We start from the raw sequence: 21,967 nt of genomic DNA, 5'->3' as shown, positions 1-21,967 counted from the left end.
GGGATTGGAGGTCCAGAGAGCGTGATATTGGTCTCGGGATTGGATTATGGAATTTAAACTCATTGAAACACCATTTATGGTTGTGACTAGGTTACCCTTAGGCTCGAGATAGGATCATGCTCAAAGATCATTTATATATATATAACTTGTGCTTGGACCAAAGGTAAGAAAACTGCACTCAATACGTGATATATGTGATTAGGGCTTGGCCCGGTTGTTGATTATAACTATGAATAGGGCTCGGACCCTTGAGAATGAATGTGATTAAGGCTATGTTTGTGCTCGTTGATTAAGCATACTTGAATGTTCTATGTCTGGATAATTTTTCATTGATTGTTTGAATTGTTTGCATAATTAGGGATCAGCTTCGTTAAGGAGCATGGTTATTACTATGTTTGTATTTAATTGGCTTAAATATGTGATCATCCTGTATGCATACTTGAATTATCTGAAGTATGCCTATGTGTATCTAAATCTGTATTTGTATATGCATCTATAGCGGGATATCTGAATACCTGTTGGAGCCTTGTCTTATTAGTCAAGAGAGTCAATAGCACACTACACTACACATTGATCGAAAGGCTAGGGCCCGATCAAGGATGTACTATTATGTTGACCGATCTTATGGTCGCTTGGAAAACAAAGCGCTTGGCTAGATCTATGGCTAGTTACTCAAATCTAGGGCAAAGGGCCTCAGGTGACTCTATGGTCACATAGCTAGGGCAAAGGGCCTTAGGTTGACTCTATGGTCATCTATCCAGGGAAAAGGGCCCCAAGTTGACTCTATGGTCATCTGATTAGGGCTGCAGGCCCTAGAATGATTCTATAATTATTTATTTGTACTTGTATGCATGCATAAGTAGGTTATTATTGTTGGGCATGCTAGATATACATCTGAATCTGTATATATTGTTCATGCACTTGTATTAAGTTTTCTTCCTAGGCCTTAGCTCATGGGTGCTATGTGGTGCAGGTAAAGGGAAAGGAAAGCTGGACCAGCCAAGAGTTGGAGAGCTTAGGTGTCGACGTGTACATATGCGGTCGATTGACCACCACGGCCAAGGTTTCTCAGAGGAATTAGGGTTAAACCCTATTTTTGCCGTTTAGGTCGGCGGATTGTAACTTTTGAGTTGTAATGACCATTTTGGAACTACAAACAACTTTGTAAACTTTATTATAGGATTCCATGTACAGTTTAATGTTTTAATGAAATATTCATTCCTTTTGACCGAATTTTTTAACCATGGACCATTAATCACATTTATATGCACGTTTATGGGCTAATAACTCGTTTAGCGAGTTAAGAACTATTTAAAATACATAGTGTAACAGTCATGGCTAACCAGGGCATTACAATCGGGGTCAAGCCAGTTAGCATAAAACTCTTTGACCACAACAACTGCAACCAAAGTTTCAGGGTGCGTACAAAACTCTTGCCAACCTCGCTGAAGTATCACGCTTGAAATGAAAGATAACATACCCTAAGTTGGGGTGTCTTATAAAGGAAAATCCCATTCATGAAATAATCCTTTAGTCTTGATTATTCTAGCAAATTTGGTTGCTGCAGTGTCCGAGGTAAACCGATCATCTTCTCCATGCTTGTTGCTAGACTTTTTCTTTTTCTTGTTTGCTTTACACTTTTCAGGCATGGTGACTTATCAAGTAACAATTTTTCAAGAGCTCAAGATTAGAGAAACCCAACAAGACAACAACTATATGATTCCACAGAGCAAAAGAAACCCAACAATTAAGACTTAAAGTGATCCAAATGGCAACAACCAGATCAAGTTAAAGCAACACCAATTTTTTTTTAGCACAAATCTGTAAAGAACGCCCTATACTAGTACTTAATAAAACATTCACATATCATTGGTTCATAAAGAAAAAAAACCACTTTTATAAAGGTCTCAGTGGGGACTTGCTTAAAACAATGCAAGTTGGGCCCATTAGTTTAAAAAGAAAATATGAGTTTTTATGCAAAGTTCAAAAGAAACAATACTAAATAATTAAGTCCCACTGAAAATTTAGAAAGTCTCTTAAAACATAACAAAATTAAAATGACATCCTAAAGTGATCGTTTATTTCGTCCATAGGATACCCCACGCCATACACCCTACGACGATAGAACTCCTCACGTCACCACGCGTGCCACAGAGAAATCCTATCTGCTACCTGGAAGGGAAAGTAAGGGGGTGAGCTAAAAGCCCAGTAAGGAAGTACAAACAATAAGCAAGTAAGGATACAACAAATACAACCACTATCATTCATCTTAAACATCATGACATCATAGCATATCATAACATTATCGTAAGATGACATCATAGCATATCATAACACTATCGTAACATAACATCATATCACATTCATACAACATTCATGATGAACATGGCCCACTAACTTGTCCATGTCACCCTATGAGGTAAACAAGAGTCTCTGGTCCTTGAATAACCTCGGCGCGTCCGCCCTAGGAGTTACGTCTTTATATCCTTAGTAACTCGGGTTACGTCTTTATATCCTTAGCAACCCATTTGATGTGTCGCGTTCATCACGCTAACATCCTTTCATAAACATAGGAGTTACTTCTTTATATCCTTAGTAACTCATTTGATGTGTCGCGTTTATCACGTTAACATCCATTCATAAACATATCATATTCATACAAGCCACATATTATCACATTATGGCATTCATAATTCATAACAATTCATTCATACAACAGTCTTACCATTCATAGCATAAAATCATAGAATCTATCTAACTTCCTTACCTCAGGTCTGAGCTAAGAAATTTCACAACCTCTCAATGAGCCTATACCATAACCAAAACAACATTTCTTAGGTTCATGAAATTACTATTTTGCCATTGCATACAACTCATGTGTGCATGGGCCATGCACACATAATAAGAGTTACACATAACATGCAATTATTCTTAACTACACATAAATCCATAAAAGAATAATGCTCATTTTACCTATTTTACATGCATGATCTTTCTATAAAAACTATATGGTTGAATAATAGACATAATTTTGGACGTAAAAGTAGATTTGCATGTAACATGCATACGTCGGAGCATTGCGTAATTGTGACGTTTTAAAAACGATAATTCTACATGTCTTACTTCTATCGTTTTTAAAAAATTAATAGACTTATAACATACTTTATTTTTCTTAAAATTTCTAGGTTGATTAAATTTCTCAAAACATTATTTTATTTTATAAAATAATTTTATTTAGCTTAAAAAATAAAATATGTGACAATTTCATTTATTATTCTCAAATTACAAAGAATTAACAAAATACTTGGAATTTAATTAAAATACCTATGATTAATACGCTTCTTTAGAAAAAATCAAATTTGATATTGGTTAATTGTGTTACATAAATGATGTGAGAAAAATATATTTTTAAGTGTGGGAAAATATATTTTATTTAAATTATTTAAGACTTAGTTATATGTAACATAAATCCATATATGACAATTAAATAATCATTTTTAACTTTTTAAACCAAACTTTCAGCCACTATTTAATTTCTTTAAAAATCACAAATAAATTGATTCTAAATATTTTTTTCAATCAAAAATAAAGAAAAATCATAACTTATCAAAATATGCATTCATACCATATTAAAATACCACTTTTAATATTATCATAATTTAGAGTATTAATTTTATTTCAAATACTCATCAAATTCATTTTATTGAAACATTTCACATTTTTTTACAAAAATTCCAGCAACCATTTTTATCTTTAAAAATCACTATATTCAATTTAAAACCTCATATTTTTCTAAAAATACAATAAAAATTCTGTAGGTATTTATTTGAGTAAAATATCATTTTATTGTGACTTAAAATACCATTTTTAATTTCATAAAATTAACATAACATCAAGGACATTACTTATGCATGCAAATCATTTTTTTTTTATCAAACTTTTACCCAATTATTTACAAAAAAACAGCAAGCTTAATTTCTCATGAAATTCATCTTTTATCTCAAAAATTTCACATAAAATCATACATGTCAAAAATCTCATCATGCTCTTATTATATACATAATTCTAAGAATATTAATAACATATTCACATGCAATCTTATAAAATCCCATTTTTCTATTCCATTGAATCTACACATGAAATCCAACAAAAACAATAACAATGGCAATAACATACATTAATTCATAAACACCATATTTCATACATGCCTTTATAATAACCTTAACATATTTCTATCATTTCTCCTTTTATGCATATCATGATTCATTGGTACATAAAATCACATACATCTTATCATATTTCTAAAATCATTATTATTTCAAAACATACAAGAAAATACACATGATTGAACTTTTTACCCCTAGGCCTAAACATTTAAGATCCACCATAAAACATCACAAAATTCCCATCTACCTTCACATAAAACCTAGTATGCATATATCATCATTTTTTTGCCATTTTACATAAATCAATGATTTAAAATAACCATAGCAATATAAACATAAAATATAATCCTCATATAAACCCCATTAAATCCATTTTCCCAATCATTCCCATGAGCCCTTTTTAAACAAAACATATTCCCTTAAAAATACAAATCATAATCACCAATCCTACAATAATCAAACCATTAACATCACCATCAACAACCTCAAAGATAAACCCATCAAAACCAATATATAGGCTAAGAAAAACCATTACCTCTCTTGATTGTTGAATCAAGAACACTCTAGCAAGAAAACCTTGTCACCTATAGAGGATTTCCAAACACCATACATCCAAAGAAAGAAACCACAAAATCAACCTTAGATTAGAAAAGAGGAGAAGATACAAATGCACATACGTGAAACTAGTAGATGGATTCTTACCTAGGGTTCGAAACCCTCTTCTCCTTCTCTTTCTTTTCTTCTTCTTCTCTAGAAAAATATGGCAGCCTTCCTTTCTCTCTCTCTAGCTCGCCTCCCTCTCTCTCTACCCTCTCTAGATGTCACGGCCAAAATGGCCTATTCCCTTCATAATCCCCTTTTTAACTTCTCATTTCCATAAAGCCACCACTAAAAGAAAATGGCAAGTTTCCTTTCTTCTCTATTTTCCTTTAATTTTATTTTAATTTTCTTTTATGATAATTGATTGGAATAATAGTGATTTCCCCAAATTGATTATCTTATCCAATCTAACTTTATTCACTAAAAAAAAATTGGAAAACATATCAATCAATCCCATAATGTGCTACACGCCACTTACTTGCCTCTTTTCTTCCTTCTTATTTATTTTTCTTTCATTTAAATAAAATCAATCAATTATATATAATATATGATAATTTAAAATGTGTAGAAAATCCACACATGTGCACCTTATTGCCATGTACTTGCACACACTAGATCACTAGAGTACATTACTATCTACCATGCACCTTAGTGCATTCAACCAAATCTCACATAATCACATTAATTGTCACACTTATTTAAAATTTAACACTAATGGTTAAATAAACATGTTACACAATTATTCACATATTAAAATAAATAACCAAACAAGCAATTAAATTCAAAAAGATTATACCAAACAATTTTAACAATTAAATAAAATAACAAACAATCAAATAAGACAAACAACAACTATAAACAACATTTAAATAAAACAATTCATCACACTTAACATTTAAATAAATAAAAAATAATAATAAATCACAAAATTTAAATAATCTAAGAAAAAAATTTGGTGCACTACCAAATCAATCCCAATCTGCTTGCAAGTTTCAGGTCACTTTTCAAAAGAAATGAGCAGCAGGAACCCCAAACTTTGTTCCAAATATCTCCCAAACAACTAGCAAAAGTGATCCAATGTAATCCATATCTCAGCTTATTTAATCAATTTCACATAGCACAATAGATACCCACAATTACAGCTCACCAAGTATACAATCGATCAAGGGGAATCACCCAAAAATTTGCTCAAATTATCAAGACAAATGAACACCATGGAACCAACAAATAGGTCTAAAATAGGATGCCCAAATGCCAACAATCTGCTGAAATCAGCTCCAAAATACCAGCACAGTTTATTCAAACTTTCCCATAAGACAAATCAATAGCATAAGCAATATTCCCTTAGTAAGATAACTCAAATAAGCTCAATATAACCAAGCATTAGAGAGCCAATGACATTTCTCACAACAAAACCCAATGACAACAGTAAAATCAACTCAAGGGAGCCTCAAAATGCAACTGAAATTAACTCAGGGCCTCACCAAAAATTTGGTTCAAATTGATCATATACTTTCACAAAATGGCAGCTACAATATCAATCTCAGAAGAGGCACCAAGTAGCTTCAATGATTAGAAGAAAAAATATTGCAACAACCATACATTAATCCTCAACTTGGTTGTACTAAATCAAAGACTCATCAAATTTACTCAAATAAGACTGCCAAACAACTTGTCAATAACACAGGTATGATCCCCCAAACTTAGCTCATATTCTCAATCAAATTGCAACTCAAATCAAACAATGACCACCACAAATAATCAGCTCAAAGTAACCGTAAAATCTCAGCAGTAGGGACCCTAAACACAACTCAATAGCATTAAAAATATTAGCACCAAAATCAATTCAAGTCACCCAAACATATGCATATTTTACCCCAAAATCTCAGCAGTAGAAACCAACAACTTTACCATATACAATGCTCAAATGGCCAACACATTACTTTCTCAAGATACCCACATCACAGTTAGAACACCTCCCATCTCAAAACAATTGAAACTTGGTATAGCGAATGAGCCAAAAATGTAAAATACAACATGTGAGAAAACGAGAGGCTTAGCTCAGAGATATTAGCCTGAATAACTTGAGGGCTCGGGTCATGCTCAATGTGGATTTGGTATGCGTGGTGTAGGGACGATGGGGATTTGACCTTCAGAGAACGAGGTTGGTGCGATTGTTGACTGGGTGGTGATCAGAGCTTTGAGAGAAGAGGCACGGTGATGGCCTCAGCCTGGGTGAAAGGTGGCATGCGATGATGGGGCCCTTGGAGGCGACGGGGTCGTGCAATTTGAGAACTTGGGAGGAGGTGGTGCGGCGACCTTGGAGCTCAGGCGTGTCTGGGCTCTGACATAGGGCAGTGGTAATGGTGGTTGTTCGGAACTGAGGGAGATGGTGGTGGGTCAGGTTGGGTGGTCTGTATAATGGAGCTCTCATAGGTGATTGGGTGGTAGGCGGCTAGCTTTCACGAAGGGTGCGACAGAGAGAGAAGTAAAAATCTAGGGTTTTTACTATTAGGGAAAGTAAAAGCAAAAAGTAATTAGCTAATTAATTTTAATTATTATTTTTTATTTTGCCAAGCCCTCGCCACTTTCCTGTGAGACATCGCAGGGCTCTCTGCCTCTCCACTCTAAGTTTAAACAAATTTTCTTTTGAAATCCCAATGCTATCAAATGTTGCCCACAAATGCGACCGCAATGCATTCACAGCAACTGAGAGAATGCAACTTTATACTTTAGTTCATCAACTTGAAATTCCTTGAAACACAAACATAATACCAACAAGATCAAGTGAAGGCAAGGAATAAAATAAAAAGAAATTAAGAATACTAAGAGTAAATCTAATAGAACTTAAATACATATATTTTTTTCTTTTTCTTTTTTCATTTGTTTTATTTTTTTCATTTCTTTTTGCTTTGGGTTGCTTTTACAATTAAATCCCCTAACTCTATAGCAACCCAAATTGTTACATCTTCTTCAAGAATCCTTCAAAGAGATTGAGCACTTTGTTCCGCTCAACCTCATTTCCCCAATAATTCTTAAGTCTTTGTCCATTAACCTTGAGTTCTCTTCCGGAGCCTTCTTCATGCAAATCCAGCACTCTGTAGGGATACACCTTAACCACCAAGAATGGGCCCGACCATCTTGACTGGAGCTTGCTCGGAAATAGCTTCAAACACGAGTTAAGAAGCAAGACTCACTGGCCCTCTTCAAACACTCTTGGTTGAATGTGCTTGTCATGACATATTTTTGTTTTCTTCTTGTAAAGTTTGGAATTTTCATAAGAGAATAAATGCATCTCTTCTAATTCATTTAGCTACAACATTCTCTTTTCTCCTGCAAGTTGCAAATCCATATTGAGTGTTTGAATAACCCAATAAGCACAGTGCTCAAGTTCCACTGGTAAATGGCAAGCTTTGCCAAACGCCAGACGATATGATGACATCCCCAATGGTACTTGAAAGTTTTTTTATAGGCCCACAATGCATCATCTAACCTCTTGGACCAATCCTTACGGTTGGGGTTCACCACTTTCTCAAGAACACCTTTTATCTCTTTATTAGACAACTCAGCTTGCCCATTAGTTTGAGGATGGTATGCAATAGTTACTTTGTGCCTCACATCATATTTAGTCAACAAACTTGCTAGTAGCTTATTCACAAAATGAGTGCCTTCATCGCTAATGATAGCCCTTGGGGGTGCCAAAACGGGTAAAAACATTCTTTTGTAAGAACTTTATGAAAACTTTAGAATCATTAGTACGAGAGGAAATTGCTTCCACCCATTTTGAGACATAATCCATAGCTACCAAGATGTACAAATTTCCATAAGATGGAGGAAATGGGCCCATGAAATCAATACCCCATACATCAAATAATTCAACTTCAAGAATATTAGTTAAGGGCATCTCATTCCTTCTAAAAATATTACCAATCCTTTGGCATCGATCACATCTCGACACAAAAACATGAGCATCTTTAAATAAGGAAGGCACAAAGAAACCACATTGAAGTACCTTAGATGCAGTGTGAGTTCCCCCCAAAATGCCCTCCACAAGGTGAAGAGTGGCAATGGTGTAGGATATCTTCCATCTCATGCTCGGGGACACATCTCCTAATCATTTGGTCGACACAATGTTTGAATAAGTATGGCTCCTCCAAAAAATATTGTCTCATATCATACAAATACTTCTTCTTTTGTTGGCTTGTCAAATCCGGTGGCAATAATCCACTAACCAAGTAATTAGCAAAATCTGCAAACCAAGGAACAACTTGAGAGTGGTTTACCTCAAATAATTGCTCATCCAGAAACGTCTCCTTGATGGGAACTAAAGAACTTTTTTCCTTATCACCTTCCATTCTTGACAAATGATCTGCCACTTGGTTCTCCACTCCTTTTCTATCTTGAATTTCCACATCAAACTCTTGGAGCAAAAGCATCCATCTAATCAACCGAGGCTTAGCATCCTTCTTTTCAATCAAATACTTCATGGTGGAATGATCTGTATAGACTATCACCTTGGTGCCCACCAAATAAGACCAAAACTTGTCAAAAGCAAAGACAATATCCAAGAGTTCTTTTCCTGTCATTGTATAGTTGAGTTGAGCACCTGTCAAAGTACGACTAGCATAGTAAATGGAGTGAAAACCTTGTTTCTTCGCTGCCCCATCACCGCTTCCACAGAAAAATTACTTGCATCGCACATCAATTCAAAAGGCAAGTCCCAATCTGGAGCCACAATACTTTGTGCAGAAACCAATCGACTTTTCAACTCTTCAAAGGCTTTCAAGCATGCTTCATCAAATTGGAATGGTGTATCCTTCTCCAATAAGTTGCAAAGAGGCTTAGATATCTTGGAGAAATCCTTTATGAACTGTCTATAGAACCCCTCATGGCCAAGAAAGCTTCTAATATTCTTCATTGAGGTGGGAGGTGGGAGCTTTTCAATAACCTCAATCTTGGCTCTATCTGTAATGACCCAAATTTCCTAATAAGGTTTAGGACCTTGATTAGGAGGTCGGGAGGGCCATAATTGATTTATTATTCCATTAAATTGTTATATGCATGTTTATGTGAATGATATTATTATATGATGATAAATGCATGCATATGGGTCCACTTTTCATTGTAAGGGCATTTTGGTAATTTGGCCGGTTGAGGGCAGATTTGTATATTTTCATTCATGTTGGTGAATTATGAGTAAGGCCACATTATAATGTGGATTTATTTGAGCCATTCGACAAGAGACGATCTTTGAATGCAAGTTAGCAGTTTGGTCATAACGGGGTTAATTTCGGAGCTCGGGGTGAGTCTCGGGGTAATTTGAGGATTAGTACATTACCGGGAATTAAAAGGGTAATGGGATATGGTTTATTAGCATTTGAGAATATTGGGAATAACGAGAATTGGAGGACGTTAATTATGATTAGTAGGATTAGATGGGAAAGGACTATTTTACCCTTGGGGGCTTTTAAGGAAAGAAGATAAGCCTAGGGGCATTTTGGTTATTTAAGCAAGGGATATGTGTTAAGTAGGAAGGATGTAGAAAAATAGAACAAAAAACAGAGACCTTTTCCTCTTCACCCGATCATCTCTCTTCCTCTCCCTTCCTTTGGATTTTTGAAGCCAAGATTGAGGATTCAAGTGTGGGAATCAAGGCTTGAGGGTTTAGGCTTGTGTTCAGCCATTGAAGATGATTCAATTTGAGTTTAAAGTAAGGTTTTAGTTCAATTTTCTGGTTCCTTGCTCTGTTTTTGTGTTAGTTTTGAGATTGGAGTTTTGATCGTAGGAGTGGAAATTTGATGAGGTTTTGAATGGTTAAAGCTTAGGTTTTGTTGGTTATATGATGGATAAGTTGTGGTAATAATTGGGAACTTTTCTTTGTGGGGTTGGAAGTGTTTTAGTAGGTTTTTGGAGTGAGTTCGAAGAGGAAAAATAGGGGTTTTTGTCTGGGTTTCAGGTGGAGCCACGACTTTGTTCCAGAGCGCCGCGACCCAAGCTTTATGAAGATGAAGGGTGGTGTTGAAAGGCCATAGGGTCGCAACATGGGGGAAAGTTGGCCGCGACGCGTGCTGATGGCTGGGAGTCAGGCACCTCTGTTTGGGTGGCGGGCCGCAGCATGGTGGAGTAGGGCCGCGACCCTTAGTGGCATTTTTTACCAGAATTGTGTTTTCATCGTGGGAATCCAAACCTTAGGCCTCAGGATCATTCCTACCACCTAGTTTAGTAGGATTCGATGTTCCGGAGGCTAAGTCTTGGTCTGGGAACCTTTTATTGATTGATTTTATTTATGGAATCCCATATTTGGTTATGACTAGGTGACTGCTAAGGGATCAATGGATTGATCGTTCTCAAGGATCGTTCATTTGTTATTTCTCACTCGAACCAAAGGTAAGAAAACTGCACCCCATATGTGACATGCATGGCTATTCATGAGGCATGTTGAGTGTTTAAATGTGGACATTGATTGCATATCAAATGCTTAGCAAATCTTGCTTACTTATGAATGGCACTGACTTATTAGTCAGAATCGGCAATGGTGTCAGTATTAACTATGAAGCTGTGACTTACTAGTCAAGTTCGGCAGTAGTATTGAGCACTAGTCGTATGCTATTGGCTTAAGAGTCAAGAACTATATTAGCATGTTTAACGCAAGCTGAAAAGACTAGATCTAATCAACATAAGCTTTGAATGACTCATCATGAGCATTAATTCTTGACCAACCTTAAGTTCAATGAAAACTAAAAGTGCTTGTCTAGTCTAAAGGCTAGTTATTTAGAGCCAGAGCCAAAAGGCTAAGGTGACCTACACGTCACATGGCTAGAAGGGTATAGGACCTCAGAGACAGACTTATTAGTCATCTAAACAGAGATAGACTTATCAGTCATCTGATTTCGAGAGTGACTCATTAGTCACCTATCCAGAGTGTGACTCATTAGTCACCTGTCCCAGAGAGTGACTTATTAGTCAACTATTCTGAGATAGACTTATCAATCATCTGACCGAGATAGACTTATCAGTCATCTGACCGAGACAGACTTATTAGTCATCTGACCGAGATAGACTTATCAGTCATCTAATCGAGATAAATCATCTGACCGAGATAGGCTTATCAGTCGTCTACACAGAGATAGACTTATTAGTCATCTAATCAAAGAATGACTTATTAGTCAGCTATTGAGAGAGACTTATTAGTTGTCTACCTCAGAGCGAGAGACTTATTAGTCATCTAATCAGAGCGCAGGATTCCACGAACATTTATTTGTACCTGCTTGCATGCATGAGTAGGGTTATTACTGCTAGGCATGCCTGTTGTGACTTAGTAACATGTTATTACTTGTTCATAAGCATATTGAGTATTCTTGCTGAGCTTCGGCTCACGGGTGCTATGTGGTGTAGGTAAAGGCAAAAGAAAGTTGGACCATCCTTGAGTTGGAGAGCTTAGGTGACAATGTGTACATATGCGGCTACTCGACCGTCACGGCCGGGGGTTTAAAGAGGAAATAGGGTTAAACCCTATTTTGTCGTTTAGATCAGCTCATTGTAAATATTTTGTTGTAATTAACCGTTAAATTATATTTTGGGATCTCAATATATATAGTAAACGTTTTAGTGAAACATTGTATCTTAACCAAAAATTTTAATCATGAACCGTTAATCATACTTAGTTACACAATTATGGCCAAATGATTCGATTAGCAAGTTTAGCACTGTTTAAAATGCACATCGTAACGGTCCCTAGAGATTAGGGCGTTACAACTTTGTATCAGAGTGATCCAAGCCTGAAGACAAGCTGGGCATGCACACTCGTCACTAAAGATAGCTTCACTCAGGGAATGGTAACTATTTCTTTAGTTATGTGTTTAACTGCTTAAATAGAATGTAAATGCTTCACCTACACATTTATTAGGGAGCATGAGATTCTGATAGAGCCTGGCTCTTGACTATTAATATGATTATATGATTACATGCTCCGTGAATATATATGTATGTATTAATTGCATGTTGGAGTTGGAGGCATGGTGTGAATGTTGGAAGAGCAGGGATTATGATTGATGTATGAATGCTATGGGCGTGTTTTTAGCACTGCAGTGGTTTATGATTGTAGTGTGGTATGATTGATCCCGTGGGAAAAGTTCTTGATATGCTCATCATATTAAATGGATCGAGTTATTGATTGTAGATTCAATCAGCAGGTATGCATCCAAGGCAGGTAATGAGGCCTGGTGGTGGTTATACTGGGGCTGGGAGTTACAGTCAGGGTTTGAGTTCTTCACCTACCCCACATAATTTCCAGTAGGTGCTTACAGATATGCAATTAAGATTGCAGAGGCAAGAGGAATAGATCAGGTGTTTGAAGCAACATCAGAATATGTTGGGGAACACCTCTTCCTTTGTTATGCTAGGAGTGGCACCAGTTTTGGCTCAGCCTAGGGTGGAGAACATATGGGAATTTCTCTGTGGAAGATTCCAGGAGTATGACCCTCCAGTCTTTGAGGGAGGCCTAGATCCATTCAGAGCTGAGCAATGGATGGGCATGATCAGTTCCATTCTTGACAATATGGGGCTGGTGGGTCACGATAAGGTGATCTATGCTACATATGTATTGCGGGATGATGCCCGGACGTGGTGGGAAGAAGTATCCCAGACACGAGATACAGCTGTGATGGACTGGAAAGAATTTAGGCAGCTGTTCAATGAAATATATTATTGTGATGCAGCCCAGACTGCTAAGATGAATGAGTTTATGAATCTGATTCAGGGCAATGCAACAGTAACCAAGTATGTTAATAGATTTGATGGGTTGGCCAAGTTTGTTTTGGATATGGTACCCACAAATGTAGTTCGGAAGGAAAGGTTTATCCAGGGATTGAATCCTAGAATAGCTCAGGGCGTCAGAGTCGCCCCAGTGCATGAAATTTCTACCTACACTTAGGTGGTAGGGAAAGCTCTTGCTGTTGAGAGCACATGAGATCAGATTGAGAAGAAGAGTGCCGGAGAGCACGGAGCTCAAGCAGTGACACCTCCATTTATTGGAGCGAGCAAGAAAAAGTACTGGAGGACTTATCCAAAATGCGCCCAGTGTAAGAGACTTCATCTGGGAGAATGTCGAGCAAAGGCATGTTACTTATGTGGAATGGTTGGGAATTTCATGAGGGATTGCCCAAGACGAGGAGTAGATGAGCAAAAGGGGATGGAGAGCTCGACTCCAGCTCGAGTGTTCATTCCGAAGCAGTCGGAGATTGAGACTGAAACTGAGGCTGGTTCCTCAGGGGTGGCAGGTCAGCTTTCTAGTTTGATTTTGTATTGTGCTGACTAGTTTTGGTGCGTTGCATCTGGAGAAGCATAGATTTGATATGCAAATTGCATGGTTATGTGGAGGTGAGTTAGATTATGGTGGAATGACTCATCAATTGGTTATGACTGACTTCAGTATGATCCTAGATTTGGATTAGTTAACTAAGTGTGGGGCAATGCTAGATTGCAAGAAAAGGATAGTAACTCTTGGGTTTGAGAGTGGGAAACCCTTGTGGTAGCTGACATTGTGCATGGATTTTTTATGCTTATGACATCTGTATTTAGAGCTAGAGATCTATTGCAGGAGGATGCATAGAACTCTTAGCTAGTGTGGTGGATACCACTTAGGTCGTGCCAGTGGGATCAAGACAGACTGGATTAGTCTGTGAGTTTCTGGATGGATTTCTAGGGGATTTTCCAGGGTTACCTATACATAAATTGATAGAATGATGATTGGATTGGTGCCAATGGAATCAGGTCTAGGGCACTGTAGTAAACGACTTCAGCAAAGTTGTAAGACCTAAATGCTTAGTTATTGAGTAAGATGGTATTCTCCAAGGTGGATCTTTGATCTGGTTATTACCAGCTAGAGATCAGGGAGAATGATATGTAGAAGACTGTTTTTATATTAGATAAGGGCACTAGAGTGCTGAGTATATTTTGAGGATTTGGTTAATGCCAAGTTGTTTTTATGAATTAGATGAACAGAGTATTCAAGGATTATCTTAATTGGATTTGTGATCGTCTTGATCAATGGTATGGTGATATATTCTTGGTTGAAGGTTTGCCAAGGTCAAGGAACGCCTTAGGGGCAGGAGTTTCCTTGGACGGGCAAGATTTATATATTCTTTGGGAAGGAGTTCTGAGTATTTTTATAGATCTGAACCAGTTTGTAGGGTGTTATGACACCTTAGTGATAGGAAAAAGGGATTGCCTATGTGTCATGTTTTTTGAAGGATATGACCAGGACTAGAATAGAATTACTGGTGGGCCAGGTGGCCAGCTTTATGCTTGAGATTATTATTTCAGAAAGGATCAAGGAAACAGTTAAGTGACCCATAGATGGGAATAATTGAGGGGAAAAGTCTTAGCTGGATTAGCTAAGGATTATACAATATCAAGTATGGGTTTTATTGTGGTGTAAGGATCGAATTCAGAATCCGATAGACACAGGGATTAAATGGGAGATTCTGGATGCATCTCATACTACCCTCTTATTTTCTTCATCCAGGCATCATGGAAATGTACCAGAGTTTGAAAGTTTTATAGTGATGGCCTGAGATGGAGAGGGACATAATGAAATACATGACAAAGTTCTTAGCCTGTTAGCAGGTCAAGGTAGAGTATCAGAAACTAGTAAGGTCATTGTAGCCTTTGAGTATTCCATAGTGGAAATAAGGAAACATCACAATGGGTTTCGCGGTGGGGCTGCCCAGGATAGTGGGTCAGCTTGATTTAGATTGGGTCATTATGGACTAGTATTTAAAGTGAGTTCACTTCTATCAATAAGGACGAATAACACAGCTGATCAGTATTCAGATCTTGGTGTGAGGGAGGTAGTGCGCCTCCATAGAATTCAAGGTCCATCTTATTAGATGAAGACTTTTTTATTACTTCCAAGTTTTGGGGAAGGTTGCAAAAGGCAATGAATATACAGTTTATTACTCTCAGACTGATGGTAAATCAAAGAGAGAAAGTTATCCAATTATTATTGGAAGGGCATCTTATAAGATGAATGAGATATTGTATCTGGATCCCGAGGTAGTTAAGGGGATCATTGAGGTTTTTGAAAATATTAGAGCTTGGATGCTCACTTCTCAGAGTAAATGGAAAAGTTTTGTTGAATTGAAAAGCAAGAACATGGAGTTCCAAGTAGAAGTTTGTTTCTTCCTTAATGTATCACCATGAAAGGGGTGAGGAGATAAGGGCAAGTTGAGCCCTAGATTAGTAAGACCGTTTGAATCCTGGATAGGATCGGTCATATTGCTTTGGGATTGGCCCTATCTTTGGCACTGTTGGTCGTATACAATGTAATTGTATTTCCATGTTGAGGACCTGGGTTAGAAGAGACTCATGTGTTGAGTGATAAGAATCTGAAAATTGAGGTTAAGTTATCCTGTGAGGAGTAGCCAATTCAGATCTTAACAGAAAGAATAAAGTTCTGAGAAGCAAAGCTATACCTTGGGTTAAGGTATGATATAGAAACAGTGAGGTCGAGGGAATGACCTGGGAAACTAGAATCAGTTGTGCAGAATTTATATTCCGGCCAGTTCAGATAAAATTTCGAAGACGAAATTTCTGCAAGAAGGGGATAGTTGTAATGACCCAAATTTCCTAATAAGGTCTAGGACCTTGATTAGGAGGCTGGGAGGGACATAATTAATTTATTATGCCATTAAAGGGTTATATGCATGTTTATGTGAATTATATTATTATATGATGATAAATGCATGCATATTGGTCCATTTTTCATTATAAGGGAATTTTGGTAATTTGGCCCGTTGAGGGCAGATTTGTATCTTTTCATGCATGTTGGTGAATTGTGAGTAAGGCCACATTATAATGTGAATTTGTTCGAGCCATTCGGCATGAGACGATCTGTTGACCCTCAAATTAGCCAACGACACGGAGTCAAATATATGCCAGGAAATAGCACGACGCCTGAAAAGATAATCTAATGGAAATGAAAAAACACCAAGAATTATAGTGGTTCGGCTCCAGTGATTGGTAATGACCTACGTCCACTTTGTGATATTGTTATTATAGAATCCTAAAGTTGTGATAAAAGAACTAGGGTTCTTGAGTTTCACAGACCTTAGGCGTAATACAATCGGATGGCAACAACTCACCTTACCTCCTTTTCTCTTAATCTTAAGCAAAAAAGCTAAAAAATGAATCCTCTCCCCAAAAAAGTTCATTCCTTGAGCTATTTCATGTGTATTTATAGGCTTCAGGAGGGTTACATATGATAACGTCTCTTATCTTATCCTTAATAACCGCATATCAAGGATAATTATGAAGAAATATTCAAATGTAGTTAATATTAGATTACAACTTAAAAAGGAAATAAATCGGGCTTCACGACCAGCCTGGTCGTGACAAACATTAACTCTGACAGGGAGGCGCACATCTGGTCAATAGCCAAACAACACCTCTGCCTTTTAATTCTGCCACATGTCAATCTATGTGTAAGCAATCTTTGCCACGTCATCAGTGACCTTTTTTGGGTAAACATTTGCCCCCCAAGTTTATTTATTGCAACCAGCAATAAGTAAACTTAGGAAAATAACCTTTCGTATGCCCCATGAAATTTGTTAGAACTGCCCATGCCTTTTTGAAAAACGTGACCAAACATGTCCAATCAGGTCCTTTCAGTTTCCCAAAAGTGTGTCTGATGGCTATTCCACTTCCCCATACTTAGAAAAAGTAACTCATGATTGCCTCTTTTAACGTGCCTTGGTCTCCATAAATAATCCTCAAGTTACCATTTTTACTTTTTACTCGCCTTTACCTTCTTGAAGAACGTTGAAGAAATCGCCCCTCAGAGCCCATAAACTTTCAGACATCTATACTCGGACGCCCGACAGCTCTCATCTTTGGACTTCAATCCTTACCTGAGTAAGTTTTACAACTTTCTTGTCCTTTTAGTTGCTATTCAAAACTGCCTTATGCGTGTTTTTGTTTCTGAAACCCTTCATGTTCTTGGCCGAAAATATATGGGGATTGTTTGCATGTTGACAGATGATTAATAGGGTAGTGAAATATTGTTTCATATGAGTTAGGAGCCAGTTTGGTAGTCAAGATTGTAGATTTAGGGCGTAAAATAGAAGTAAAAATTCGATTTTTAAGCTAGGTGAAAAATTGGGTTTTTCTCGCCCCTTCGGAGTCGAAAAAGCTTTTTCTCAAAAAACTTTTTACTTCCGCTTTTCAATCTGTTTTTCAAACTGCTCGTATAGAACTTAGTGTTTCTGTTAGAATGCTACTGGTCATATACGCGAGCAACGTTATTCCAACTTTCAACATAAGCTTTCAAGAAATGCGTCTTATCTCCTCCTTTCTCTATTTGCAGCTTTCATGCAAGATCCGTGGGGAGGAGAAAGACCCATCGACGAAGACTTATTGGCTCAGCTGCTTGAGGACGAGGAGCAACCATCATCACTAATACCTGACATTCCCTTTTCTCGTGCCACTTTAAACACTTCATCCGTCTTTATTCGAAATATGGCTCGAGCAAAAACGACAGCCCAGAAAAAGAAAACTCCCAATCCTTCAAATCAGCCTACTCCTCGGGTTAAAATTCCCTCGACCAGTGTTCGAGCAGAACATATTCCTGACCCCAACATCCAAACTCACGCTCAGCCCCGAAATGCCATTCAACTAGATGTTGAGTGGTATGTAGTATCTGAGAGCAGAGTGACGATCAGGATGATCGCCAACTACATCAAGAAATATGGACTCATAGGGGTAACATTAGTTCGACCCAACAAAGATTAACGGGCGAACCTGCCCGGAGGCGCCTTCAGCGCCTGGTCGAGGTACCACATTGAGGCAGGGGCTACCTTGCCTCTTCATTCATTTTTCCAAGGGGTGGCCAACTATTTTGGAGTTGCCCCTTTTCAAATAACTCCTAATGGGTATAGAATGCTTGTTGCACTCTATATCCTTTATAGTCACAAAAAATGGCCCGTGCCAACTCCTCATGAGGTTAACTATTTGTTCGACCTCAAATCTAACCCCAACCAAGAAGGTACATGGTTCTTTCACTTTTGTCACCAGGAGACTGGGTGCACCTTCTTGACTGATACCACACACATATTGAACATGGGGAGGTACTAACAGGAGTATTTCTTTACGACCGACATGATCGCGAACAATTTGGCCTTTGCTCAAGGAGGTAAAACCTTAGTACCACTGGTTGTTGATCTTTATTTAGTGTTTCCTCCACATTTTCTTAGACTTTTAATGCCTTTCAGGCCCATGGCTACGACCAGACCCCACTCTAGACATGGAGTTGAGATCAGCCCTCTTGGCCAGTATGACTGATGTGGAGAAAAGCGTCAAACATCTGGTCACGGAGGCTAACCTTATGTAACGACCCAAATTGGAGCCTTGATTAGTGTGCCTGGAGGGCAATAATTGTTAAAATGTATTAATTTACGTGAATTTAATGAATATGTGGTTAGAATGCATGTTTAGGTGAAATAAATATGCATGTGGGCCCCATTTGGTTATTAGGGGCAAATTGGTAATTTTAGCCCGTTGAGGGCATAAATGAAATATATGTGATGTTGTTGATATAATGGTGATATATTTGTGATGCACGTTCCGAGACGGTCCTAGGGAGCTAATTAGTTTAAAAGTCACAACCGGATTAAATACCCGGCTCGGGAGGAGCCTAAGGGTATTTTGGGAATATTATTAGGTGATCGGGAATTATTGCATAGCGATTAGCAATAGCAATGGTTTAGACATGTCAGGAGTAAATGGGGATTTTTAGGTACACTTGAGGATTTAGCGGGGTGTGTCAAAAGGACAAAATTGCCCTTGGGGTTTGAGAACTTGAGTTAGCTTAAAGGGTATTGAGGTCATTTTAGGCAGATGGATATGCCCAATTTGGGGGCTGGGACTCTAGAATCAGCTAGCAAAAGAAGATAGAAGAACAAAAAGGGAACCTAATCTCTCTATCTCTCTCTATCGATGCTCTCTTTCTTCCTCTCTAAGGTGACTAGTTTTGAAGGATTCTAGGCTAGAGTTCAAGGGGTTCAAGGCTGGGAATTGGGGGATTGACCCAGGGTCAAAGGTAAGTTTTATTTAGTATCTTGATTGAATTCTGCAGGGAAATATTAAGGTTAACAGCTGATTTGTGTGGTTGATTGGTGGATTCTTGGGGATGAAGCTTGCCTAGGTTCAGTTTGGGAATAAGAGGGAATTGCTTGGAGTTGGACTTGGAGAAGGGTCAGGGGTGAATTTCTACTTGAGGTAAGGGTTTTATGCATCTCTGTTATGTATTAGCTGATGTGGTTCAAGTTTCTGGTTAATTGGTTTAGGTTTTATAAAGTTTTAAGCCAATTTGTGAATTGGGGATTTGATTGTGTGTTTAGGCTTGTTGTTGATGTTTCTGAGTTTTTAGAGGGTCTATGTGGGGTTTTGAATTGAATTTGGGACTTAGGTATGCTTTGGGGTTGATTTGGGAGTGTTTTGGCTCGGGGAAAATGCAGGGGAAAACCCAGAATTCTGGGTTCGCGAAGGGGCGTCGTGGCCCTATTCTTCTGCCCCGCGGCGCTAGGTTGCATCAGGGAAGGAAGCCACGCTGGGTGCCGCGGCCCTTGAGGGCTAGTGCCACGGCCCTAGGCCATTTCTGGGTAGGGGAAAATTCATTTTTTAGGCTTTTTCTCAGGGGGCTCGGGGGACGCTTCCACCACCTTGTGTGGGGTGGGGGTCCGAGAGGTCCCGAGAGCTCGGGATTGGCTCCGGGAGATGTTTTTAAATCGGTTAGTTATGGGGATGCTATTTATGTGTTGTGACTAGGTTCTCGGAGAGGCTCGGATAAGAGGACCGTGCTCGAGGGTTCAGTGCTTAAGGAGCTCGGGACACAGGTAAGAAAACCACTGTCTTCCACAGAGCTTGTATGCAGGGCTGAGCCCTATATGTCTGTGTTGCAGGCGTAGCCCTTTGATTGATTTGTTCATAGTTAGTATTTTCTTTATTATGCTATGTATGCATATGTGTAAATTTTCGGCAAGAGCCGGGAATGGCGCAGGCCGAGGTCGGCAAGGCCGGAAACGGTAAGGGATTGGAAATGGCGTTAGGCACGTGGAGTGCAAGGCCGAGAGCAGCAAGGGGCCAGGAGCAGCGTTGAGCACGTGGAGTACGAGCTGCTAGGGCAAGACCCTAAAGGATACCTGGGATATCCTCATGGTGTGGACCGCGAACCCAGGGCATGGTAAAGCACCTAGGACGGCATGGCCGTATGTGTTTAGCCTGTTGATGGCCTGTTTAACTGATAAGTGTTTGTTGTGCATATGTTATCTACTTGTGAGGGTTTTCTTGCTGGGCTTCGGCTCACGGGTGCTCTGTGGTGCAGGTAAGGGCAAGGGGATAGTCAACCAACCATGAGTACGGAGAGCGTGAAGCGGTGCGTACATGTTTGGCCTGCCTGGCTGCCACAGCCAGTGGTTTTGGGAGATGGTTGTATTAATGTTGTAAATATTTCTAAACAGTATCTTGGGATCCCAAGTGTCAAACACTCAATGATTTATAGTAAATGGAATTATTTTCAAAGTTTATTTCACTGTTTATGATTTAATTACACTTTTGACATAAAACTTCGATTAGCGAGTTAAATGCATGTTTAAAACTCACTTAGTAACAGCTCTAAGGAGGTAGGGTGTTACACCTTAGGCTAGTCGGCCTTTTAGCCCCTCATCAGGACATGAGGGAGTCAACAGCGGGGAGTGCTACCAGCGGAGAAGTTCCCGAGCAGCACCCGGACGTGGAACAAACTCCTCCAAGGAGGGCCACCGAAGTAACAATCAGGGAACCTTCCAGCACTCAGCGGGCTGCCGCTCCCCCTGTCCCAAAGGAAAAAGGGAAAAAGAAAGCTACCGAACCCCTCGAGCCCTCAATGAATCTTCAAACGAGAATGGTACGGATCTCTCGCTCTTAGATAGCTTGCCAACTCCCTGTCACTTATTTGATGGGGACGACAATTTTAAGTACGCTCCAAATTTAGATTCATCCTTCTTCATGCCAGAGAGTGAGTATAAGACTAGTAGAGTTTATAATGTAGCAACCAGTAATCATAGCTCGGATATTTCACTTACAATTTTTTCTGTTTCTTTTCCTCGCGTGAAATATTTACTTGTTTATACTGTCTCACTGCTCGAATGTTTGCTTCTGTTTCAGAT

At 38.6% G+C, this 21,967-nt stretch overlaps 2 long non-coding RNA genes across 2 annotated transcripts; both read right to left on the bottom strand.

The window, feature by feature from the left end:
* Positions 1 to 1,730: 1,730 nt before the first annotated feature.
* On the bottom strand, positions 1,731 to 7,445 carry LOC133817780 (uncharacterized). The gene is made up of 2 exons (XR_009885715.1): positions 5,731 to 7,445; positions 1,731 to 2,172 (listed from the first exon to the last, which is right to left on the bottom strand). It is a non-coding gene; the product is annotated as an uncharacterized LOC133817780 (long non-coding RNA).
* LOC133817781 (uncharacterized) lies at positions 4,525 to 5,721 on the bottom strand. Its single transcript, XR_009885716.1, has 2 exons — positions 4,869 to 5,721; positions 4,525 to 4,750 (listed from the first exon to the last, which is right to left on the bottom strand). It is a non-coding gene; the product is annotated as an uncharacterized LOC133817781 (long non-coding RNA).
* Positions 7,446 to 21,967: the final 14,522 nt, after the last annotated feature.

The sequence above is a fragment of the Humulus lupulus genome, chromosome 2 (genome assembly GCF_963169125.1).
Source record: "Humulus lupulus chromosome 2, drHumLupu1.1, whole genome shotgun sequence".
NCBI classification, from domain to species: domain Eukaryota; kingdom Viridiplantae; phylum Streptophyta; class Magnoliopsida; order Rosales; family Cannabaceae; genus Humulus; species Humulus lupulus.
Note: the sequence above shows the minus strand (reverse complement) of the source record. Positions and strands in the feature narration are given on the sequence as shown.